Below are 21319 nucleotides of genomic sequence, written 5' to 3' on the forward strand. Positions count from 1 at the left end.
TTATTTCCACTCCTAATCAAAAACGCTTCAACTCGGTGGGATAAGCACTTTTTGAACGAATGGCTATATCTTTTGACTCTGTGATGGGATAACCCTGAAATTGACATATATTGTTCAGAAACATGTCCTAAACATCACATTTCAATATTAGAAACCAGCTTGTTCAAATTCAATAGTTATTTCCACTCTAATCAAAAACGCTTCAACTCGGTGAGATAAGCATATTTTGAACGAATGGCCATATCTTTTGAACCTGTGATGGGATTACACTGAATTTGAAATATTGTGCAGAATCATGTCCTAAACATCATATTTCAACAGCTGAAACCAGCTCGATGAGATTCATTAGTTATTTCCACTCCTAATAAAAAAGGCTTCAACTCGGTGAGATAAGCATTTTTTGAACGAATGGCTATGTCTTTTGAACTTGTTACCGGATTACACTGAATTTGACATATATTGTGCAGAATCATGTCCTAAAAAACATATTGCAACAGCAGAAACCAGCTTGATGAAATTCATTAGTTATTTCCGAACCTAATCAAAAACGCTTCAACCCGGTGAGATAAGCAATTTTTCAACGAAATGCTATATCTTTTGAATCTGTGATGGGATAACACTGAATTTGACATATATTGTGCAGAATCATGTCCTAAACAACATATTTTCACAGCAAAACCAGCTTGATGAAATTCATTAGTTATTTCCACTCCTAATCAAAAACGCTTCAACTCGGTAAGACAAGCAATTTTTGAACGAATGGCTATATCTTTTGAATCTGTGATGGGATAACACTGAATTTGAGATATATTGTGCAGAATCATGTCCTAAACAACATATTGCAACAGCAGAAACCAGCTTGATGCAATTCATTAGTTATTTTCACTCCTAATCAACAACGCTTCAACTCGGTGAGATAAGCATATTTTGAACAGAGGGCCCTATCTTTTGAATCTGTGATGGGATAACACTGAATTTGAAATATAATGTGCAGTATCATGTCCTAAACAACATATTGTAATCGCGGAAACCAGCTTGATGAAATTCATTAGTTATTTCAGCTCCTAATCAAAAACGCTTCAACTCGGTGGGATAAGCACTTTTTGAACGAATGGCTATATCTTTTGAATCGGTGATGGGATAACATTGAATTTGACATATATTGTGCAGAAACATGTCCTAAACAACATATTGCAACAGCAGGAGCCAGCTCGATGAAATTCATGAGTTATTTCCACTCCTAATCAAAAACGCTTCAACTTGGTGAGATAAACATATTTTGAACGAATGGTTATATCTTTTGAATATGTGATGGGATAACACTAAATTTGACATATATTGTGCAGAATTCTGTCCTAAACAACATATTGCAACAGCAGAAACCAGCTTGTTGAAATTCAATAGTAATTTCCACTCCTAATAAAAAACGCTTCAATTTGGTGAGATAAGCACTTTTTGAACGAATGTCTATATCTTTTGAACCTGTGATGGGATAACACTGAATTTGATATATATTGTGCAAAATCATGTCCTAAAAAACATATTGCAACAGCAGAAACCAGCTTGATGAAATTCATTAGTTATTTTCACTCCTAATCAAAAACACTTCCACTATGTGAGATAAGCACTTTTTGAACGAATGGCTATATCTTTTGAACCTGTGATGGGATAACAATGAATTTGACATATATTGTGCAGAATCATGACCTAAACAACATATTTTAACAGCAGAAACCAGCTTGATGAAATTCATTAGTTTTTTCCACTCCTAATCAAAAACGCTTCAACTAGGTCAGAAAAGCACTTTTTGACCGAAGGGCTATCTATTTTAAACTTGTTGCTTGATTACACTGAATTTGATATATATTGTGCAGAATCATGTCCTAAACAACATAATGCAACAGCAGAAACCAGCTTGATGAAATTCATTAGTTATTTCCACTCCTAATCAAAAATGCTTACACTCGGTCAGATAAGCACTTTTTGAACGAATGGCTATATCTTTTAAATCTGTGATGGGATAACACTAAATTTGACATATATTGTGCAGAAACATGTCCTAAACAACACATTTCAATATTAGAAACCAGCTTGTTCAAATTCAATAGTTATTTCCACTCTAATCAAAAACGCTTCAACTCGGTGAGATAAGCATATTTTGAACGAATGGCTATATCTTCTGAACCTGTGATGGGATAACACTGAATTTGACATATATTGTGCAGAATCATGTCCTAAACAACATATTTCAACAGCAGAAACCAGCTTGATGAAATTCATTAGTTATTTCCACTCCAAATCAAAAACGCTTCAACTCGGTGAGATAAGCAATTTTTGAACGAATGGCTATATCTTTTGAATCCGTGATGGGATAACACTGAATTTGATATATATTGTGCAGAATCATGTCCTAAACAACATTTTGCAACAGCAGAAACCAACTTGATGAAATTCATTAGTTATTTCCACTCCTAATCCAAAATGCTTCAACTCGGTGAGATAAGCACTTTTTGAACGAAGGGCTATATCTTTTGAACTTGTTGCTGGATAACACTGAATTTGACATATATTGTGCAGAATCATGTCCTAAACAACATATTTTAACAGCAAAACCAGCTTGATGAAATTCATTAGTTATTTCCAATCCTAATCAAAAACGCTTCAACTCGTTGTGATAAGCAATTTTTTTAACGAATGGCTATATCTTTTGAATCTGTGATGGGATAACACTGAATTTGAGATATATTGTGCAGAATCATGTCCTAAACAACATATTGCAACAGCAGAAACCAGCTTGATGAAATTCATTAGTTATTTTCACTCCTAATCAAAAACGCTTCAACTCGGTGGGATAAGCACTTTTTGAACGAATGGCTATATCTTTTGAACCTGTGATGGGATAACACTGAATTTGATATATATTGTGCAGAATCATGTCCTAAAAAAACATAATGCAACAGCAGAAACCAGCTTGATGAAATTCATTAGTTATTTTCACTTCTTATCAAAAACGCTTCCACTTGGTGAGATAAGCACTTTTTGAACGAATGGCTATATCTTTTGAACCCGTGATGGGATAACCCTGAATTTGACATATATTGTGCAGGATCATGTCCTAAACAACATATTTTAACAGCAGAAACCAGCTTGATGAAATTCATTAGTTTTTTCCACTCCTAATAGAAAACGCTTCAACTAGGTCAGATAAGCACTTTTTGACCGAAGGGCTATCTATTTTAAACTTGTTGCTGGATTACACTGAATTTTATATATATTGTGCAGAATCATGTCCTAAACAACATAATGCATCAGCAGAAACCAGCTTGATGAAATTCATTAGTTATTTCCACTCCTAATCAAAAACGCTTCAACTCGGTGAGATAAGGACTTTTTGAACGAATGGCTATATCTTTTGAATCTGTGATGGGATAACACTGAATTTGATATATATTGTGCAGAATCATGTCCTAAACAACATATTGCAACAGCAGAAACCAGCTTGATGTAATTCATTAGTTATTTTCACTCCTTATCAAAAACGCTTCAACTCGGTGAGATAAGCATATTTTGAACGAAGGGCCCTATCTTTTGAATCTGTGATGGGATAACACTAAATTTGACATATATTGTGCAGAATCATGTCCTAAACAACATAATGCATCAGCAGAAACCAGCTTGATGAAATTCATTAGTTATTTCCACTCCTAATCAAAAACGCTTCAACTCGGTGAGATAAGGACTTTTTGAACGAATGGCTATATATTTTGAATCTGTGATGGGATAACACTGAATTTGATATATATTGTGCAGAATCATGTCCTAAACAACATATTGCAACAGCAGAAACCAGCTTGATGTAATTCATTAGTTATTTTCACTCCTTATCAAAAACGCTTCAACTCGGTGCGATAAGCATATTTTGAACGAAGGGCCCTATCTTTTGAACCTGTGATGGGATAACACTGAATTTGAAATATGATGTGGAGAATCATGTCCTAAACAACATATTGTAATCGCAGAAACCAGCTTGATGAAATTCATTAGTTATTTCAGCTCCTAATCAAAAACGCTTCAACTCGGTGGGATAAGAACCTTTTGAACGAATGGCTATATCTTTTGAATCGGTGATGGGATAACATTGAATTTGACATATATTGTGCAGAAACTTGTCCTAAACAACATATTGCAACAGCAGGAGCCAGCTTGATTAAATTCATTAGTTATTTCCACTCCTAATCAAAAACGCTTCAACTTGGTGAGATAAACATATTTTGAACGAATGGTTATATGTTTTGAATCTGTGATGGGATAACACTAAATTTGACATATATTGTGCAGAATCATGTCCTAAAAAACATATTGCAACAGCAGAAACCAGCTTGTTGAAATTCAATAGTTATTTCCTCTCCTAATCAAAAACGCTTCAATTTGGTGAGATAAGCACTTTTTGAACGAATGGCTATATCTTTTGAACCTGTGATGGGATAACACTGAATTTGATATATATTGTGCAGAATCATGTCCTAAAAAACATATTGCAACAGCAGAAACCAGCTTGATGAAATTCATTAGTTATTTTCACTTCTTATCAAAAACGCTTCCACTTGGTGTGATAAGCACTTTTTGAACGAATGGCTATATCTTTTGAACCCGTGATGGGATAACCCTGAATTTGACATATATTGTGCAGGATCATGTCCTAAACAACATATTTTAACAGCAGAAACCAGCTTGATGAAATTCATTAGTTTTTTCCACTCCTAATCAAAAACGCTTCAACTAGGTCAGATAAGCACTTTTTGACCGAAGGGCTATCTATTTTAAACTTGTTGCTGGATTACACTGAATTTGACATATATTGTGCACAATCATGTCCTTAACAATATATTTCAACAGCAGAAACCAGCTTGATAAAATTCATTAGTTATTTCCACTCCAAATCAAAAACGCTTCAACTCGGTGAGATAAGCACTTTTTGAACGAATGGCTATATCTTTTGAATATGTGATGGGATAACACTAAATTTGACATATATTGTGCAGAATCATGTCCTAAACAACATATTGCAACAGCTGAAAGAAGGTTGTTTAAATTCAATAGTTATTTCCACTCCTAATGAAAAACGCTTCAACTCGGTGAGATAAGCATATTTTGAACGAATGGCAATATCTTTTGAACCAGTGATGGGATTACTCTGAATTTGACATATATTGTGCAGTATCATGTCCTAAAGAAAACATTTCAACAGCCAAAACCAGCTCGATAAAATTCATTACCTATTTTCACTCCTAATCAAAAACGCTTCAACTCGGTGAGATAAGCAGTTTTTGAACGAATGGCTATATCTTTTGAATCGGTGATGGGATAACACTGAAATTGACATATATTGTGCAGAATCATGTCCTAAACAACATATTGCAACAGCAGAAACCAGCTTGTTGAAATTCAATAGTTATTTCCACTCTAATCAAAAACGCTTAAACTCAGTGAGATAGGCATATTTTGAACGAATGGCTATGTCTTTTGAACCTGTGATGGGATTACAGTGATTTTGAAATATTGTGCAGAATCATGTCCTAAACAACATATTTCAACAGCTGAAACCAGCTTGATGAAATTCATTTGTTATTTCCACTCCTAATCAAAAACGCTTCAACTCGGTGAGATAAGCACTTTTTGAACGAATGGCTTTCTATTTTAAACTTGTTGCTGGATTGCACTGAATTTGATATATATTGTGCAGAATAATGTCCTAAACAACATATTGCAACAGCAAAACCAGGTTGTTGAAATTCAATAGTTATTTCCACTCCTAATAAAAACGCTTCAACTCGGTGAGATAAGCAATTTTTGAACGAATGGCTATCTATTTTAAACTTGTTGCTGGATTACACTGAATTTGATATATATTGTGCAGAATCATGTCCTAAACATCATATTTCAACAGCTGAAACCAGTTCTATGAAATTCATTAGTTATTTCCACTCCTAATCTAAAATGCTTCAACTCGGTGAGATAAGAACTTCTTGAACGAAGGGCTATATCTTCTGAACTTGTTGCTGGATTACACTGAATTTGATATATATTGTGCAGAAGCATGTCCTAAAAAACATATTGCAACAGCAGAAACCAGCTTGATGAAATTCATTAGTTATTTCCACTCCGAATCAAAAACGCTTCAACTCGGTGGGATAAGCACTTTTTGAACGAATGGCTATATCTTTTGAACCTGTGATGGGATAACACTGAATTTGACATGTATTGTGCAGAATCATGTCCTAACCAACATATTTCAACAGCAGAAACCAGCTCGATGAAATTCATTAGTTTTTTCCACTCCTAATCAAAAACGCTTCAACTAGGTCAGATAAGCACTTTTTGACCGAAGGGCTATCTATTTTAAACTTGTGGCTGGATTACACTGAATTTGATATATATTGTGCAGAATCATGTCCTAAACAACATATTGCAACAGCAGAAACCAGCTTGATGAAATTCATTAGTTATTTCCAGTCCGAATCAAAAACGCTTCAACTCAGTGAGATAAGCAATTTTTGAACGAATGGCTATATCTTTTGAATCTGTGATGGGATAACACTGAATTTGATATATATATTGTGCAGAATCATGTCCGAAACAACATATTGCATCAGCAGAAACCAGCTCGATGAAATTCATTAGTTATTTCCACTCCTAATCAAAAACGCTTCAACTCGGTGAGATAAGCATATTTTGAAAGAATGGCCATATCTTTTGAATCTGTGATGGGATAACACTGAATTTGAGATATATTGTGCAGAATATTGTCCGAAACAATATATTGCAACAGCAGAAACCAGCTTGATGAAGTTCAATAGTTATTTTCACTCCTGATCAAAAACGCTTCAACTCGGTGAGATAGGCAGTTTTTGAACGAATGGCTATATCTTCTGAACTTGTTGATGGATTACACTGAATTTTACATATATTGTGCAGAATCATATCCTAAAAATCATATTGCAACAGCAGAAACCAGCTTGATGAAATTCATTAGTTATTTCCACTCCTAATCAAAAACGCTTCAACCCGGTGAGATAAGCAATTTTTGAACATAATGCTATATCTTTTGAATCTGTGATGGGATAACACTGAATTTGAGATATATTGTGTAGACTATTGTCCTAAACAACATATGCAACAGCAGAAACCAGCTTGATGAAATTCATTAGTTATTTTCACTCCTGATCAAAAACGCTTCAACTCGGTGAGATAAGCATATTTTGAACGAATGGCTATATCTTTTGAATCTGTGATGGGATAACACTAAATTTGACATATATTGTGCAGAATCATGTCCTAAACAACATATTGCAACAGCAGAAACCAGCTTGTTCAAATTCAATAGTTATTTCCACTCTAATCAAAAACGCTTCAACTCGGTGAGATAAGCATATTTTGAACGAATGGCCATATCTTTTGAACCTGTGATGGGATTACACTGAATTTGAAGTATTGTGCAGAATCATGTCCTAAACAACATATTTCAACAGCTGAAACCAGCTCGATGAAATTCATTAGTTATTTCCACTCCTAATCAAAAAGGCTTCAACTCGGGGAGATAAGCACTTTTTGAACGAATGACTATATCTGTTGAACCTGTGATGGGATAACACTGAAATTGACATATATTGTGCAGAATCATGTCCGAAAAAACATATTGCAACAGCAGAAACCAGCTTGATGAAATTCATTAGTTATTTCCACTCCTAATCAAAAACGCTTACACTCGGTCAGATAAGCACTTTTTGAACGAATGGCTATATCTTTTGAATCTGTGATGGGATAACACTAAATTTGACATATATTGTGCAGAAACATGTCCTAAACAACACATTTCAATATTAGAAACCAGCTTGTTCAAATTCAATAGTTACTTCCACTCTAATCAAAAACGCTTCAACTCGGTGAGATAAGCATATTTTGAACGAATGGCTATATCTTCTGAACCTGTGATGGGATAACACTGAATTTGACATATATTGTGCAGAATCATGTCCTAAACAACATATTGCAACAGCAGAAACCAACTTGATGAAATTCATTAGTTATTTCCACTCCTAATCCAAAATGCTTCAACTCGGTGAGATAAGCACTTTTTGAACGAAGGGCTATATCTTTTGAACTTGTTGCTGAATAACACTGAATTTGACATATATTGTGCAGAATCATGTCCTAAACAACATATTGCAACAGCAGAAACCAGCTTGATGAAATTCATTAGTTATTTTGACTCCTAATCAAAAACGCTTCAACTCGGTGGGATAAGCACTTTTTGAACGAATGGCTATATCTTTTGAATCGGTGATGGGATAACATTGAATTTGACATATATTGTACAGAAACATGTCCTAAAAAACATATTGCAACAGCAGGAGCCAGCTTGATTAAATTCATTAGTTATTTCCACTCCTAATCAAAAACGCTTCAACTTGGTGAGATAAACATATTTTGAACGAATGGTTATAACCTTTGAATCTGTGATGGGATAACACTGAATTTGATATATATTGTGCAGAATCATGTCCTAAACAACATATTGCAACAGCAGAAACCAACTTGATGAAATTCATTAGTTATTTCCACTCCTAATCCAAAATGCTTCAACTCGGTGAGATAAGCACTTTTTGAACGAAGGGCTATATCTTTTGAACTTGTTGCTGAATAACACTGAATTTGACATATATTGTGCAGAATCATGTCCTAAACAACATATTTTAACAGCAAAACCAGCTTGATGAATTTCATTAGTTATTTCCAATCCTAATCAAAAACGCTTCAACTCGGTGTGATAAGCAATTTTTTTAACGAATGGCTATATCTTTTGAATCTGTGATGGGATAACACTGAATGTGAGATATATTGTGCAGAATCATGTCCTAAACAACATATTGCAACAGCAGAAACCAGCTTGATGAAATTCATTAGTTATTTTGACTCCTAATCAAAAACGCTTCAACTCGGTGGGATAAGCACTTTTTGAACGAATGGCTATATCTTTTGAATCGGTGATGGGATAACATTGAATTTGACATATATTGTACAGAAACATGTCCTAAAAAACATATTGCAACAGCAGGAGCCAGCTTGATTAAATTCATTAGTTATTTCCACTCCTAATCAAAAACGCTTCAACTTGGTGAGATAAACATATTTTGAACGAATGGTTATATCTTTTGAATCTGTGATGGGATAACACTAAATTTGACATATATTGTGCAGAATCATGTCCTAAACAACATATTGCAACAGCAGAAACCAGCTTGTTGAAATTCAATAGTTATTTCCACTCCTAATCAAAAACGCTTCAATTTGGTGAGATAAGCACTTTTTGAACGAATGGCTATATCTTTTGAACCTGTGATGGGATAACACTGAATTTGATATATATTGTGCAGAATCATGTCCTAAAAAAACATAATGCAACAGCAGAAACCAGCTTATTGAAATTCAATAGTAATTTCCACTCCTAATCAAAAACGCTTCAATTTGGTGAGATAAGCACTTTTTGAACGAATGGCTATATCTTTTGAACTTGTTGCTGGATAACACTGAATTTGACATATATTGTGCAGAATCATGTCCTAAACAACATATTTTAACAGCAAAACCAGCTTGATGAAATTCATTAGTTATTTCCACTCCTAATCAAAAACGCTTCAACTCGATGAGATAAACAATTTTTGAACGAATGGCTATATCTTTTGAATCTGTGATGGGATAACACTGAATTTGAGATATATTATGCAGAATCATGTCCTAAAAAACATATTGCAACAGCAGGAGCCAGCTCGATGAAATTAATTAGTTATTTCCACTCCTAATCAAAAACGCTTCAACTTGGTGAGATAAACATGTTTTGAACGAATGGCTATATCTTCTGAACCTGTGATGGGATAGCACTGAAATTGACATATATTGTGCAGAATCATGTCCTAAACAACATATTGCAACACCAGAAACCAGCTTGTTCAAATTCAATAGTTATTTCCACTCTAATCAAAAACGCTTCAACTCGGTGATATAAGCATATTTTGAACGAATGGCCATATCTTTTGAACCTGTGATGGGATTACACTGAATTTGAAATATTGTGCAGAATCATGTCCTAAACAACATATTTCAACAGCTGAAACCAGCTTGATGAAATTCATTAGTTATTTCCACTCCTAATCTAAAATGCTTCAACTCGGTGAGATAAGCACTTTTTGAACGAATGGCTATTTCTTCTGAACTTGTTGCTGGATTACACTGAATTTGATATATATTGTGCAGAAGCATGTCCTAAAAAACATATTGCAACAGCAGAAACCAGCTTGATGAAATTTATTAGTTATTTCCACTCCTAATCAAAAACGCTTACACACGGTCATATAAGCACTTTTTGAACGAATGGCTATATCTTTTGAATCTGTGATGGGATAACCCTGAAATTGACATATATTGTGCAGAAACATGTCCTAAACAACAAATTTCAATATTAGAAACCAGCTTGTTCAAATTCAATAGTTATTTCCACTCTAATCAAAAACGCTTCAACTCGGTGAGATAAGCATATTTTGAACGAATGGCCATATCTTTTGAACCTGTGATGGGATTACACTGAATTTGAAATATTGTGCAGAATCATGTCATAAACATCATATTTCATCAGCAGAAACCAGCTCGATGAGATTCATTAGTTATTTCCACTCCTAATAAAAAAGGCTTCAACTCGGTGAGATAAGCACTTTTTGAACGAATGGCTATGTCTTTTGAACTTGTTACCGGATTACACTGAATTTGACATATATTGTGCAGAATCATGTCCTAAAAATATATATTGCAACAGCAGAAACCAGCTTGATGAAATTCATTAGTTTTTTCCACTCCTAATCTAAAATGCTTCAACTCGGTGAGATAATCACTTTTTCAGCGAATGGCTATTTCTTCTGAACTTGTTGCTGGATTACACTGAATTTGATATATATTGTGCAGAAGCATGTCCTAAAAAACATATTGCAACAGCAGAAACCAGCTTGATGATATTCATTAGTTATTTCCACTCCTAATCAAAAACGCTTACACTCGGTCAGATAAGCACTTTTTGAACGAATGGCTATATCTTTTGAATCTGTGATGGGATAACCCTGAAATTGACATATAATGTGCAGAAACATATCCTAAACAACACATTTCAATATTAGAAACCAGCTTGTTCAAATTCAATAGTTATTTCCACTCTAATCAAAAACGCTTCAACTCGGTGAGATAAGCATATTTTGAACGAATGGCTATATCTTCTGAACCTGTGATGGGATTACACTGAATTTGAAATATTGTGCAGAATCATGTCATAAACATCATATTTCATCAGCAGAAACCAGCTCGATGAGATTCATTAGTTATTTCCACTCCTAATAAAAAAGGCTTCAACTCGGTGAGATAAGCACTTTTTGAACGAATGGCTATGTCTTTTGAACTTGTTACCGGATTACACTGAATTTGACATATATTGTGTAGAATCATGTCCTAAAAATATATATTGCAACAGCAGAAACCAGCTTGATGAAATTCATTAGTTTTTTCCACTCCTAATCTAAAATGCTTCAACTCAGTGAGATAATCACTTTTTCAACGAATGGCTATTTCTTCTGAACTTGTTGCTGGATTACACTGAATTTGATATATATTGTGCAGAAGCATGTCCTAAAAAACATATTGCAACAGCAGAAACCAGCTTGATGAAATTCATTAGTTATTTCCACTCCTAATCAAAAACGCTTACACTCGGTCAGATAAGCACTTTTTGAACGAATGGCTATATCTTTTGAATCTGTGATGGGATAACCCTGAAATTGACATATAATGTGCAGAAACATATCCTAAACAACACATTTCAATATTAGAAACCAGCTTGTTCAAATTCAATAGTTATTTCCACTCTAATCAAAAACGCTTCAACTCGGTGAGATAAGCATATTTTGAACGAATGGCCATATCTTTTGAACCTGTGATGGGATTACACTGAATTTGAAATATTGTGCAGAATCATGTCCTAAACATCATATTTCAACAGCAGAAACCAGCTCGATGAGATTCATTAGTTATTTCCACTCCTAATAAAAAAGGCTTCAACTCGGTGAGATAAGCACTTTTTGAACGAATGGCTATGTCTTTTGAACTTGTTACCGGATTACACTGAATTTGACATATATTGTGCAGAATCATGTCCTAAAAAAACATATTGCAACAGCAGAAACCAGCTTGATGAAATTCATTAGTTATTTCCAAACCTAATCAAAAACGCTTCAACCCGGTGAGATAAGCAATTTTTGAACGAAATGCTATATCTTTTGAATCTGTGATGGGATAACACTGAATTTGAGATATATTGTGCAGAATCATGTCCTAAACAACATATTGCAACAGCAGAAACCAGCTTGATGCAATTCATTAGTTATTTTCACTCCTAATCAACAACGCTTCAACTCGGTGAGATAAGCATATTTTGAACGAATGGCCATATCTTTTGAATCTGTGATGGGATTACACTGAATTTGAAATATTTTGCAGAATCATGTCCTAAACATCATATTTCAACAGCTGAAACCAGCTCGATGAGATTCATTAGTTATTTCCACTCCTAATAAAAAAGGCTTCAACTCGGTGAGATAAGCACTTTTTGAACGAATGGCTGTATTTTGAACTTGTTACCGGATTACACTGAATTTGACATATATTGTGCAGAATCATGTCCTAAAAAACATATTGCAACAGCAGAAACCAGCTTGATGAAATTCATTAGTTATTTCCACTCTAATCAAAAACGCTTCAACTCGGTGAGATAAGCATATTTTGAACGAATGGCCATATCTTTTGAACCTGTGATGGGATTACACTGAATTTGAAATATTGTGCAGAATCATGTCCTAAACATCATATTTAAACAGCAGAAACCAGCTCAATGAAATTCATTAGTTATTTCCACTCCTAATGAAAAAGGCTTCAACTCGATGAGATAAGCACTTTTTGAACGAATGGCTATGTCTTTTGAACTTGTTGCCGGATTACACTGAATTTGACATATATTGTGCAGAAGCATGTCCTAAAAAACATATTGCAACAGCAGAAACCAGCTTGATGAAATTCATTAGTTATTTCCACTCCTAATCAAAAACGCTTCAACTCGGTGGGATAAGCACTTTTTGAACGAATGGCTATATCTTTTGACTCTGTGATGGGATAACCCTGAAATTGACATATATTGTTCAGAAACATGTCCTAAACATCACATTTCAATATTAGAAACCAGCTTGTTCAAATTCAATAGTTATTTCCACTCTAATCAAAAACGCTTCAACTCGGTGAGATAAGCATATTTTGAACGAATGGCCATATCTTTTGAACCTGTGATGGGATTACTCTGAATTTGAAATATTGTGCAGAATCATGTCCTAAACATCATATTTCAACAGCTGAAACCAGCTCGATGAGATTCATTAGTTATTTCCACTCCTAATAAAAAAGGCTTCAACTCGGTGAGATAAGCATTTTTTGAACGAATGGCTATGTCTTTTGAACTTGTTACCGGATTACACTGAATTTGACATATATTGTGCAGAATCATGTCCTAAAAAACATATTGCAACAGCAGAAACCAGCTTGATGAAATTCATTAGTTATTTCCGAACCTAATCAAAAACGCTTCAACCCGGTGAGATAAGCAATTTTTGAACGAATGGCTATATCTTTTGAATCTGTGATGGGATAACACTGAATTTGAGATATATTGTGCAGAATCATGTCCTAAACAACATATTTTCACAGCAAAACCAGCTTGATGAAATTCATTAGTTATTTCCACTCCTAATCAAAAACGCTTCAACTCGGTAAGACAAGCAATTTTTGAACGAATGGCTATATCTTTTGAATCTGTGATGGGATAACACTGAATTTGAGATATATTGTGCAGAATCATGTCCTAAACAACATATTGCAACAGCAGAAACCAGCTTGATGCAATTCATTAGTTATTTTCACTCCTAATCAAAAACGCTTCAACTCGGTGAGATAAGCATATTTTGAACAGAGGGCCCTATCTTTTGAACATGTGATGGGATAACACTGAATTTGAAATATAATGTGCAGTATCATGTCCTAAACAACATATTGTAATCGCGGAAACCAGCTTGATGAAATTCATTAGTTATTTCAGCTCCTAATCAAAAACGCTTCAACTCGGTGGGATAAGCACTTTTTGAACGAATGGCTATATCTTTTGAATCGGTGATGGGATAACATTGAATTTGACATATATTGTGCAGAAACATGTCCTAAACAACATATTGCAACAGCAGAAACCAGCTTGATGCAATTCATTAGTTATTTTCACTCCTAATCAACAACGCTTCAACTCGGTGAGATAAGCATATTTTGAACGAATGGCCATATCTTTTGAATCTGTGATGGGATTACACTGAATTTGAAATATTGTGCAGAATCATGTCCTAAACATCATATTTCAACAGCTGAAACCAGCTCGATGAGATTCATTAGTTATTTCCACTCCTAATAAAAAAGGCTTCAACTCGGTGAGATAAGCACTTTTTGAACGAATGGCTGTATTTTGAACTTGTTACCGGATTACACTGAATTTGACATATATTGTGCAGAATCATGTCCTAAAAAACATATTGCAACAGCAGAAACCAGCTTGATGAAATTCATTAGTTATTTCCACTCTAATCAAAAACGCTTCAACTCGGTGAGATAAGCATATTTTGAACGAATGGCCATATCTTTTGAACCTGTGATGGGATTACACTGAATTTGAAATATTGTGCAGAATCATGTCCTAAACATCATATTTAAACAGCAGAAACCAGCTCAATGAAATTCATTAGTTATTTCCACTCCTAATGAAAAAGGCTTCAACTCGATGAGATAAGCACTTTTTGAACGAATGGCTATGTCTTTTGAACTTGTTGCCGGATTACACTGAATTTGACATATATTGTGCAGAAGCATGTCCTAAAAAACATATTGCAACAGCAGAAACCAGCTTGATGAAATTCATTAGTTATTTCCACTCCTAATCAAAAACGCTTCAACTCGGTGGGATAAGCACTTTTTGAACGAATGGCTATATCTTTTGACTCTGTGATGGGATAACCCTGAAATTGACATATATTGTTCAGAAACATGTCCTAAACATCACATTTCAATATTAGAAACCAGCTTGTTCAAATTCAATAGTTATTTCCACTCTAATCAAAAACGCTTCAACTCGGTGAGATAAGCATATTTTGAACGAATGGCCATATCTTTTGAACCTGTGATGGGATTACACTGAATTTGAAATATTGTGCAGAATCATGTCCTAAACATCATATTTCAACAGCTGAAACCAGCTCGATGAGATTCATTAGTTATTTCCACTCCTAATAAAAAAGGCTTCAACTCGGTGAGATAAGCATTTTTTGAACGAATGGCTATGTCTTTTGAACTTGTTACCGGATTACACTGAATTTGACATATATTGTGCAGAATCATGTCCTAAAAAACATATTGCAACAGCAGAAACCAGCTTGATGAAATTCATTAGTTATTTCCGAACCTAATCAAAAACGCTTCAACCCGGTGAGATAAGCAATTTTTGAACGAATGGCTATATCTTTTGAATCTGTGATGGGATAACACTGAATTTGAGATATATTGTGCAGAATCATGTCCTAAACAACATATTTTCACAGCAAAACCAGCTTGATGAAATTCATTAGTTATTTCCACTCCTAATCAAAAACGCTTCAACTCGGTAAGACAAGCAATTTTTGAACGAATGGCTATATCTTATGAATCTGTGATGGGATAACACTGAATTTGAGATATATTGTGCAGAATCATGTCCTAAACAACATATTGCAACAGCAGAAACCAGCTTGATGCAATTCATTAGTTATTTTCACTCCTAATCAAAAACGCTTCAACTCGGTGAGATAAGCATATTTTGAACAGAGGGCCCTATCTTTTGAACATGTGATGGGATAACACTGAATTTGAAATATAATGTGCAGTATCATGTCCTAAACAACATATTGTAATCGCGGAAACCAGCTTGATGAAATTCATTAGTTATTTCAGCTCCTAATCAAAAACGCTTCAACTCGGTGGGATAAGCACTTTTTGAACGAATGGCTATATCTTTTGAATCGGTGATGGGATAACATTGAATTTGACATATATTGTGCAGAAACATGTCCTAAACAACATATTGCAACAGCAGGAGCCAGCTCGATGAAATTCATGAGTTATTTCCACTCCTAATCAAAAACGCTTCAACTTGGTGAGCTAAACATATTTTGAACGAATGGCTATGTCTTTTGAACCTGTGATGGGATTACAGTGAATTTGAAATATTGTGCAGAATCATGTCCTAAATAACATATTTTAACAGCAAAACTAGCTTGATGAAATTCATTAGTTATTTCCAATCCTAATCAAAAACGCTTCAACTCGGTGTGATAAGCAATTTTTTTAACGAATGGCTATATCTTTTGAATCTGTGATGGGATAACACTGAATTTGAGATATATTGTGCAGAATCATGTCCTAAACAACATATTGCAACAGCAGAAACCAGCTTGATGAAATTCATTAGTTATTTTCACTCCTAATCAAAAACGCTTCAACTCGGTGGGATAAGCACTTTTTGAACGAATGGCTATATCTTTTGAACCTGTGATGGGATAACACTGAATTTGATATATATTGTGCAGAATCATGTCCTAAAAAAACATAATGCAACAGCAGAAACCAGCTTGATGAAATTCATTAGTTATTTTCACTTCTTATCAAAAACGCTTCCACTTGGTGAGATAAGCACTTTTTGAACGAATGGCTATATCTTTTGAACCCGTGATGGGATAACCCTGAATTTGACATATATTGTGCAGGATCATGTCCTAAACAACATATTTTAACAGCAGAAACCAGCTCGATGAGATTCATTAGTTATTTCCACTCCTAATAAAAAAGGCTTCAACTCGGTGAGATAAGCACTTTTTGAACGAATGGCTATGTCTTTTGAACTTGTTACCGGATTACACTGAATTTGACATATATTGTGCAGAATCATGTCCTAAAAATATATATTGCAACAGCAGAAACCAGCTTGATGAAATTCATTAGTTTTTTCCACTCCTAATCTAAAATGCTTCAACTCGGTGAGATAATCACTTTTTCAGCGAATCGCTATTTCTTCTGAACTTGTTGCTGGATTACACTGAATTTGATATATATTGTGCAGAAGCATGTCCTAAAAAACATATTGCAACAGCAGAAACCAGCTTGATGATATTCATTAGTTATTTCCACTCCTAATCAAAAACGCTTACACTCGGTCAGATAAGCACTTTTTGAACGAATGGCTATATCTTTTGAATCTGTGATGGGATAACCCTGAAATTGACATATAATGTGCAGAAACATATCCTAAACAACACATTTCAATATTAGAAACCAGCTTGTTCAAATTCAATAGTTATTTCCACTCTAATCAAAAACGCTTCAACTCGGTGAGATAAGCATATTTTGAACGAATGGCTATATCTTCTGAACCTGTGATGGGATAACACTGAATTTGAAATATTGTGCAGAATCATGTCATAAACATCATATTTCATCAGCAGAAACCAGCTCGATGAGATTCATTAGTTATTTCCACTCCTAATAAAAAAGGCTTCAACTCGGTGAGATAAGCACTTTTTGAACGAATGGCTATGTCTTTTGAACTTGTTACCGGATTACACTGAATTTGACATATATTGTGTAGAATCATGTCCTAAAAATATATATTGCAACAGCAGAAACCAGCTTGATGAAATTCATTAGTTTTTTCCACTCCTAATCTAAAATGCTTCAACTCAGTGAGATAATCACTTTTTCAACGAATGGCTATTTCTTCTGAACTTGTTGCTGGATTACACTGAATTTGATATATATTGTGCAGAAGCATGTCCTAAAAAACATATTGCAACAGCAGAAACCAGCTTGATGAAATTCATTAGTTATTTCCACTCCAAATCAAAAACGCTTACACTCGGTCAGATAAGCACTTTTTGAACGAATGGCTATATCTTTTGAATCTGTGATGGGATAACCCTGAAATTGACATATAATGTGCAGAAACATATCCTAAACAACACATTTCAATATTAGAAACCAGCTTGTTCAAATTCAATAGTTATTTCCACTCTAATCAAAAACGCTTCAACTCGGTGAGATAAGCATATTTTGAACGAATGGCCATATCTTTTGAACCTGTGATGGGATTACACTGAATTTGAAATATTGTGCAGAATCATGTCCTAAACATCATATTTCAACAGCAGAAACCAGCTCGATGAGATTCATTAGTTATTTCCACTCCTAATAAAAAAGGCTTCAACTCGGTGAGATAAGCACTTTTTGAACGAATGGCTATGTCTTTTGAACTTGTTACCGGATTACACTGAATATGACATATATTGTGCAGAATCATGTCCTAAAAAAACATATTGCAACAGCAGAAACCAGCTTGATGAAATTCATTAGTTATTTCCAAACCTAATCAAAAACGCTTCAACCCGGTGAGATAAGCAATTTTTGAACGAAATGCTATATCTTTTGAATCTGTGATGGGATAACACTGAATTTGAGATATATTGTGCAGAATCATGTCCTAAACAACATATTGCAACAGCAGAAACCAGCTTAATGCAATTCATTAGTTATTTTCACTCCTAATCAACAACGCTTCAACTCGGTGAGATAAGCATATTTTGAACGAATGGCCATATCTTTTGAACCTGTGATGGGATTACACTGAATTTGAAATATTGTGCAGAATCATGTCCTAAACATCATATTTCAACAGCTGAAACCAGCTCGATGAGATTCATTAGTTATTTCCACTCCTAATAAAAAAGGCTTCAACTCGGTGAGATAAGCACTTTTTGAACGAATGGCTGTATTTTGAACTTGTTACCGGATTACACTGAATTTGACATATATTGTGCAGAATCATGTCCTAAAAAACATATTGCAACAGCAGAAACCAGCTTGATGAAATTCATTAGTTATTTCCACTCTAATCAAAAACGCTTCAACTCGGTGAGATAAGCATATTTTGAACGAATGGCCATATCTTTTGAACCTGTGATGGGATTACACTGAATTTGAAATATTGTGCAGAATCATGTCCTAAACATCATATTTCAACAGCTGAAACCAGCTCGATGAGATTCATTAGTTATTTCCACTCCTAATAAAAAAGGCTTCAACTCGGTGAGATAAGCATTTTTTGAACGAATGGCTATGTCTTTTGAACTTGTTACCGGATTACACTGAATTTGACATATATTGTGCAGAATCATGTCCTAAAAAACATATTGCAACAGCAGAAACCAGCTTGATGAAATTCATTAGTTATTTCCGAACCTAATCAAAAACGCTTCAACCCGGTGAGATAAGCAATTTTTGAACGAATGGCTATATCTTTTGAATCTGTGATGGGATAACACTGAATTTGAGATATATTGTGCAGAATCATGTCCTAAACAACATATTTTCACAGCAAAACCAGCTTGATGAAATTCATTAGTTATTTCCACTCCTAATCAAAACGCTTCAACTCGGTAAGACAAGCAATTTTTGAACGAATGGCTATATCTTTTGAATCTGTGATGGGATAACACTGAATTTGAGATATATTGTGCAGAATCATGTCCTAAACAACATATTGCAACAGCAGAAACCAGCTTGATGCAATTCATTAGTTATTTTCACTCCTAATCAAAAACGCTTCAACTCGGTGAGATAAGCATATTTTGAACAGAGGGCCCTATCTTTTGAACATGTGATGGGATAACACTGAATTTGAAATATAATGTGCAGTATCATGTCCTAAACAACATATTGTAATCGCGGAAACCAGCTTGATGAAATTCATTAGTTATTTCAGCTCCTAATCAAAAACGCTTCAACTCGGTGGGATAAGCACTTTTTGAACGAATGGCTATATCTTTTGAATCGGTGATGGGATAACATTGAATTTGACATATATTGTGCAGAAACATGTCCTAAACAACATATTGCAACAGCAGGAGCCAGCTCGATGAAATTCATGAGTTATTTCCACTCCTAATCAAAAACGCTTCAACTTGGTGAGCTAAACATATTTTGAACGAATGGCTATGTCTTTTGAACCTGTGATGGGATTACAGTGAATTTGAAATATTGTGCAGAATCATGTCCTAAATAACATATTTTAACAGCAAAACTAGCTTGATGAAATTCATTAGTTATTTCCAATCCTAATCAAAAACGCTTCAACTCGGTGTGATAAGCAATTTTTTTAACGAATGGCTATATCTTTTGAATCTGTGATGGGATAACACTGAATTTGAGATATATTGTGCAGAATCATGTCCTAAACAACATATTGCAACAGCAGAAACCAGCTTGATGAAATTCATTAGTTATTTTCACTCCTAATCAAAAATGCTTCAACTCGGTGGGATAAGCACTTTTTGAACGAATGGCTATATCTTTTGAACCTGTGATGGGATAACACTGAATTTGATATATATTTTGCAGAATCATGTCCTAAAAAAACATAATGCAACAGCAGAAACCAGCTTGATGAAATTCATTAGTTATTTTCACTTCTTATCAAAAACGCTTCCACTTGGTGAGATAAGCACTTTTTGAACGAATGGCTATATCTTTTGAACCCGTGATGGGATAACCCTGAATTTGACATATATTGTGCAGGATCATGTCCTAAACAACATATTTTAACAGCAGAAACCAGCTTGATGAAATTCATTAGTTTTTTCCACTCCTAATAGAAAACGCTTCAACTAGGTCAGATAAGCACTTTTTGACCGAAGGGCTATCTATTTTAAACTTGTTGCTGGATTACACTGAATTTGATATATATTGTGCAGAATCATGTCCTAAACAACATAATGCATCAGCAGAAACCAGCTTGATGAAATTCATTAGTTATTTCCACTCCTAATCAAAAACGCTTCAACTCGGTGAGATAAGGACTTTTTGAACGAATGGCTATATCTTTTGAATCTGTGATGGGATAACACTGAATTTGATATATATTGTGCAGAATCATGTCCTAAACAACATATTGCAACAGCAGAAACCAGCTTGATGTAATTCATTAGTTATTTTCACTCCTTATCAAAAACGCTTCAACTCGGTGAGATAAGCATATTTTGAACGAAGGGCCCTATCTTTTGAACCT

Source organism: Fistularia commersonii, chromosome 23 (genome assembly GCF_037954325.1).
Source record: "Fistularia commersonii isolate RoL2024-O1a breed Wild chromosome 23, RoL_Fcom_v1.0, whole genome shotgun sequence".
Lineage (NCBI taxonomy): Eukaryota > Metazoa > Chordata > Actinopteri > Syngnathiformes > Fistulariidae > Fistularia > Fistularia commersonii.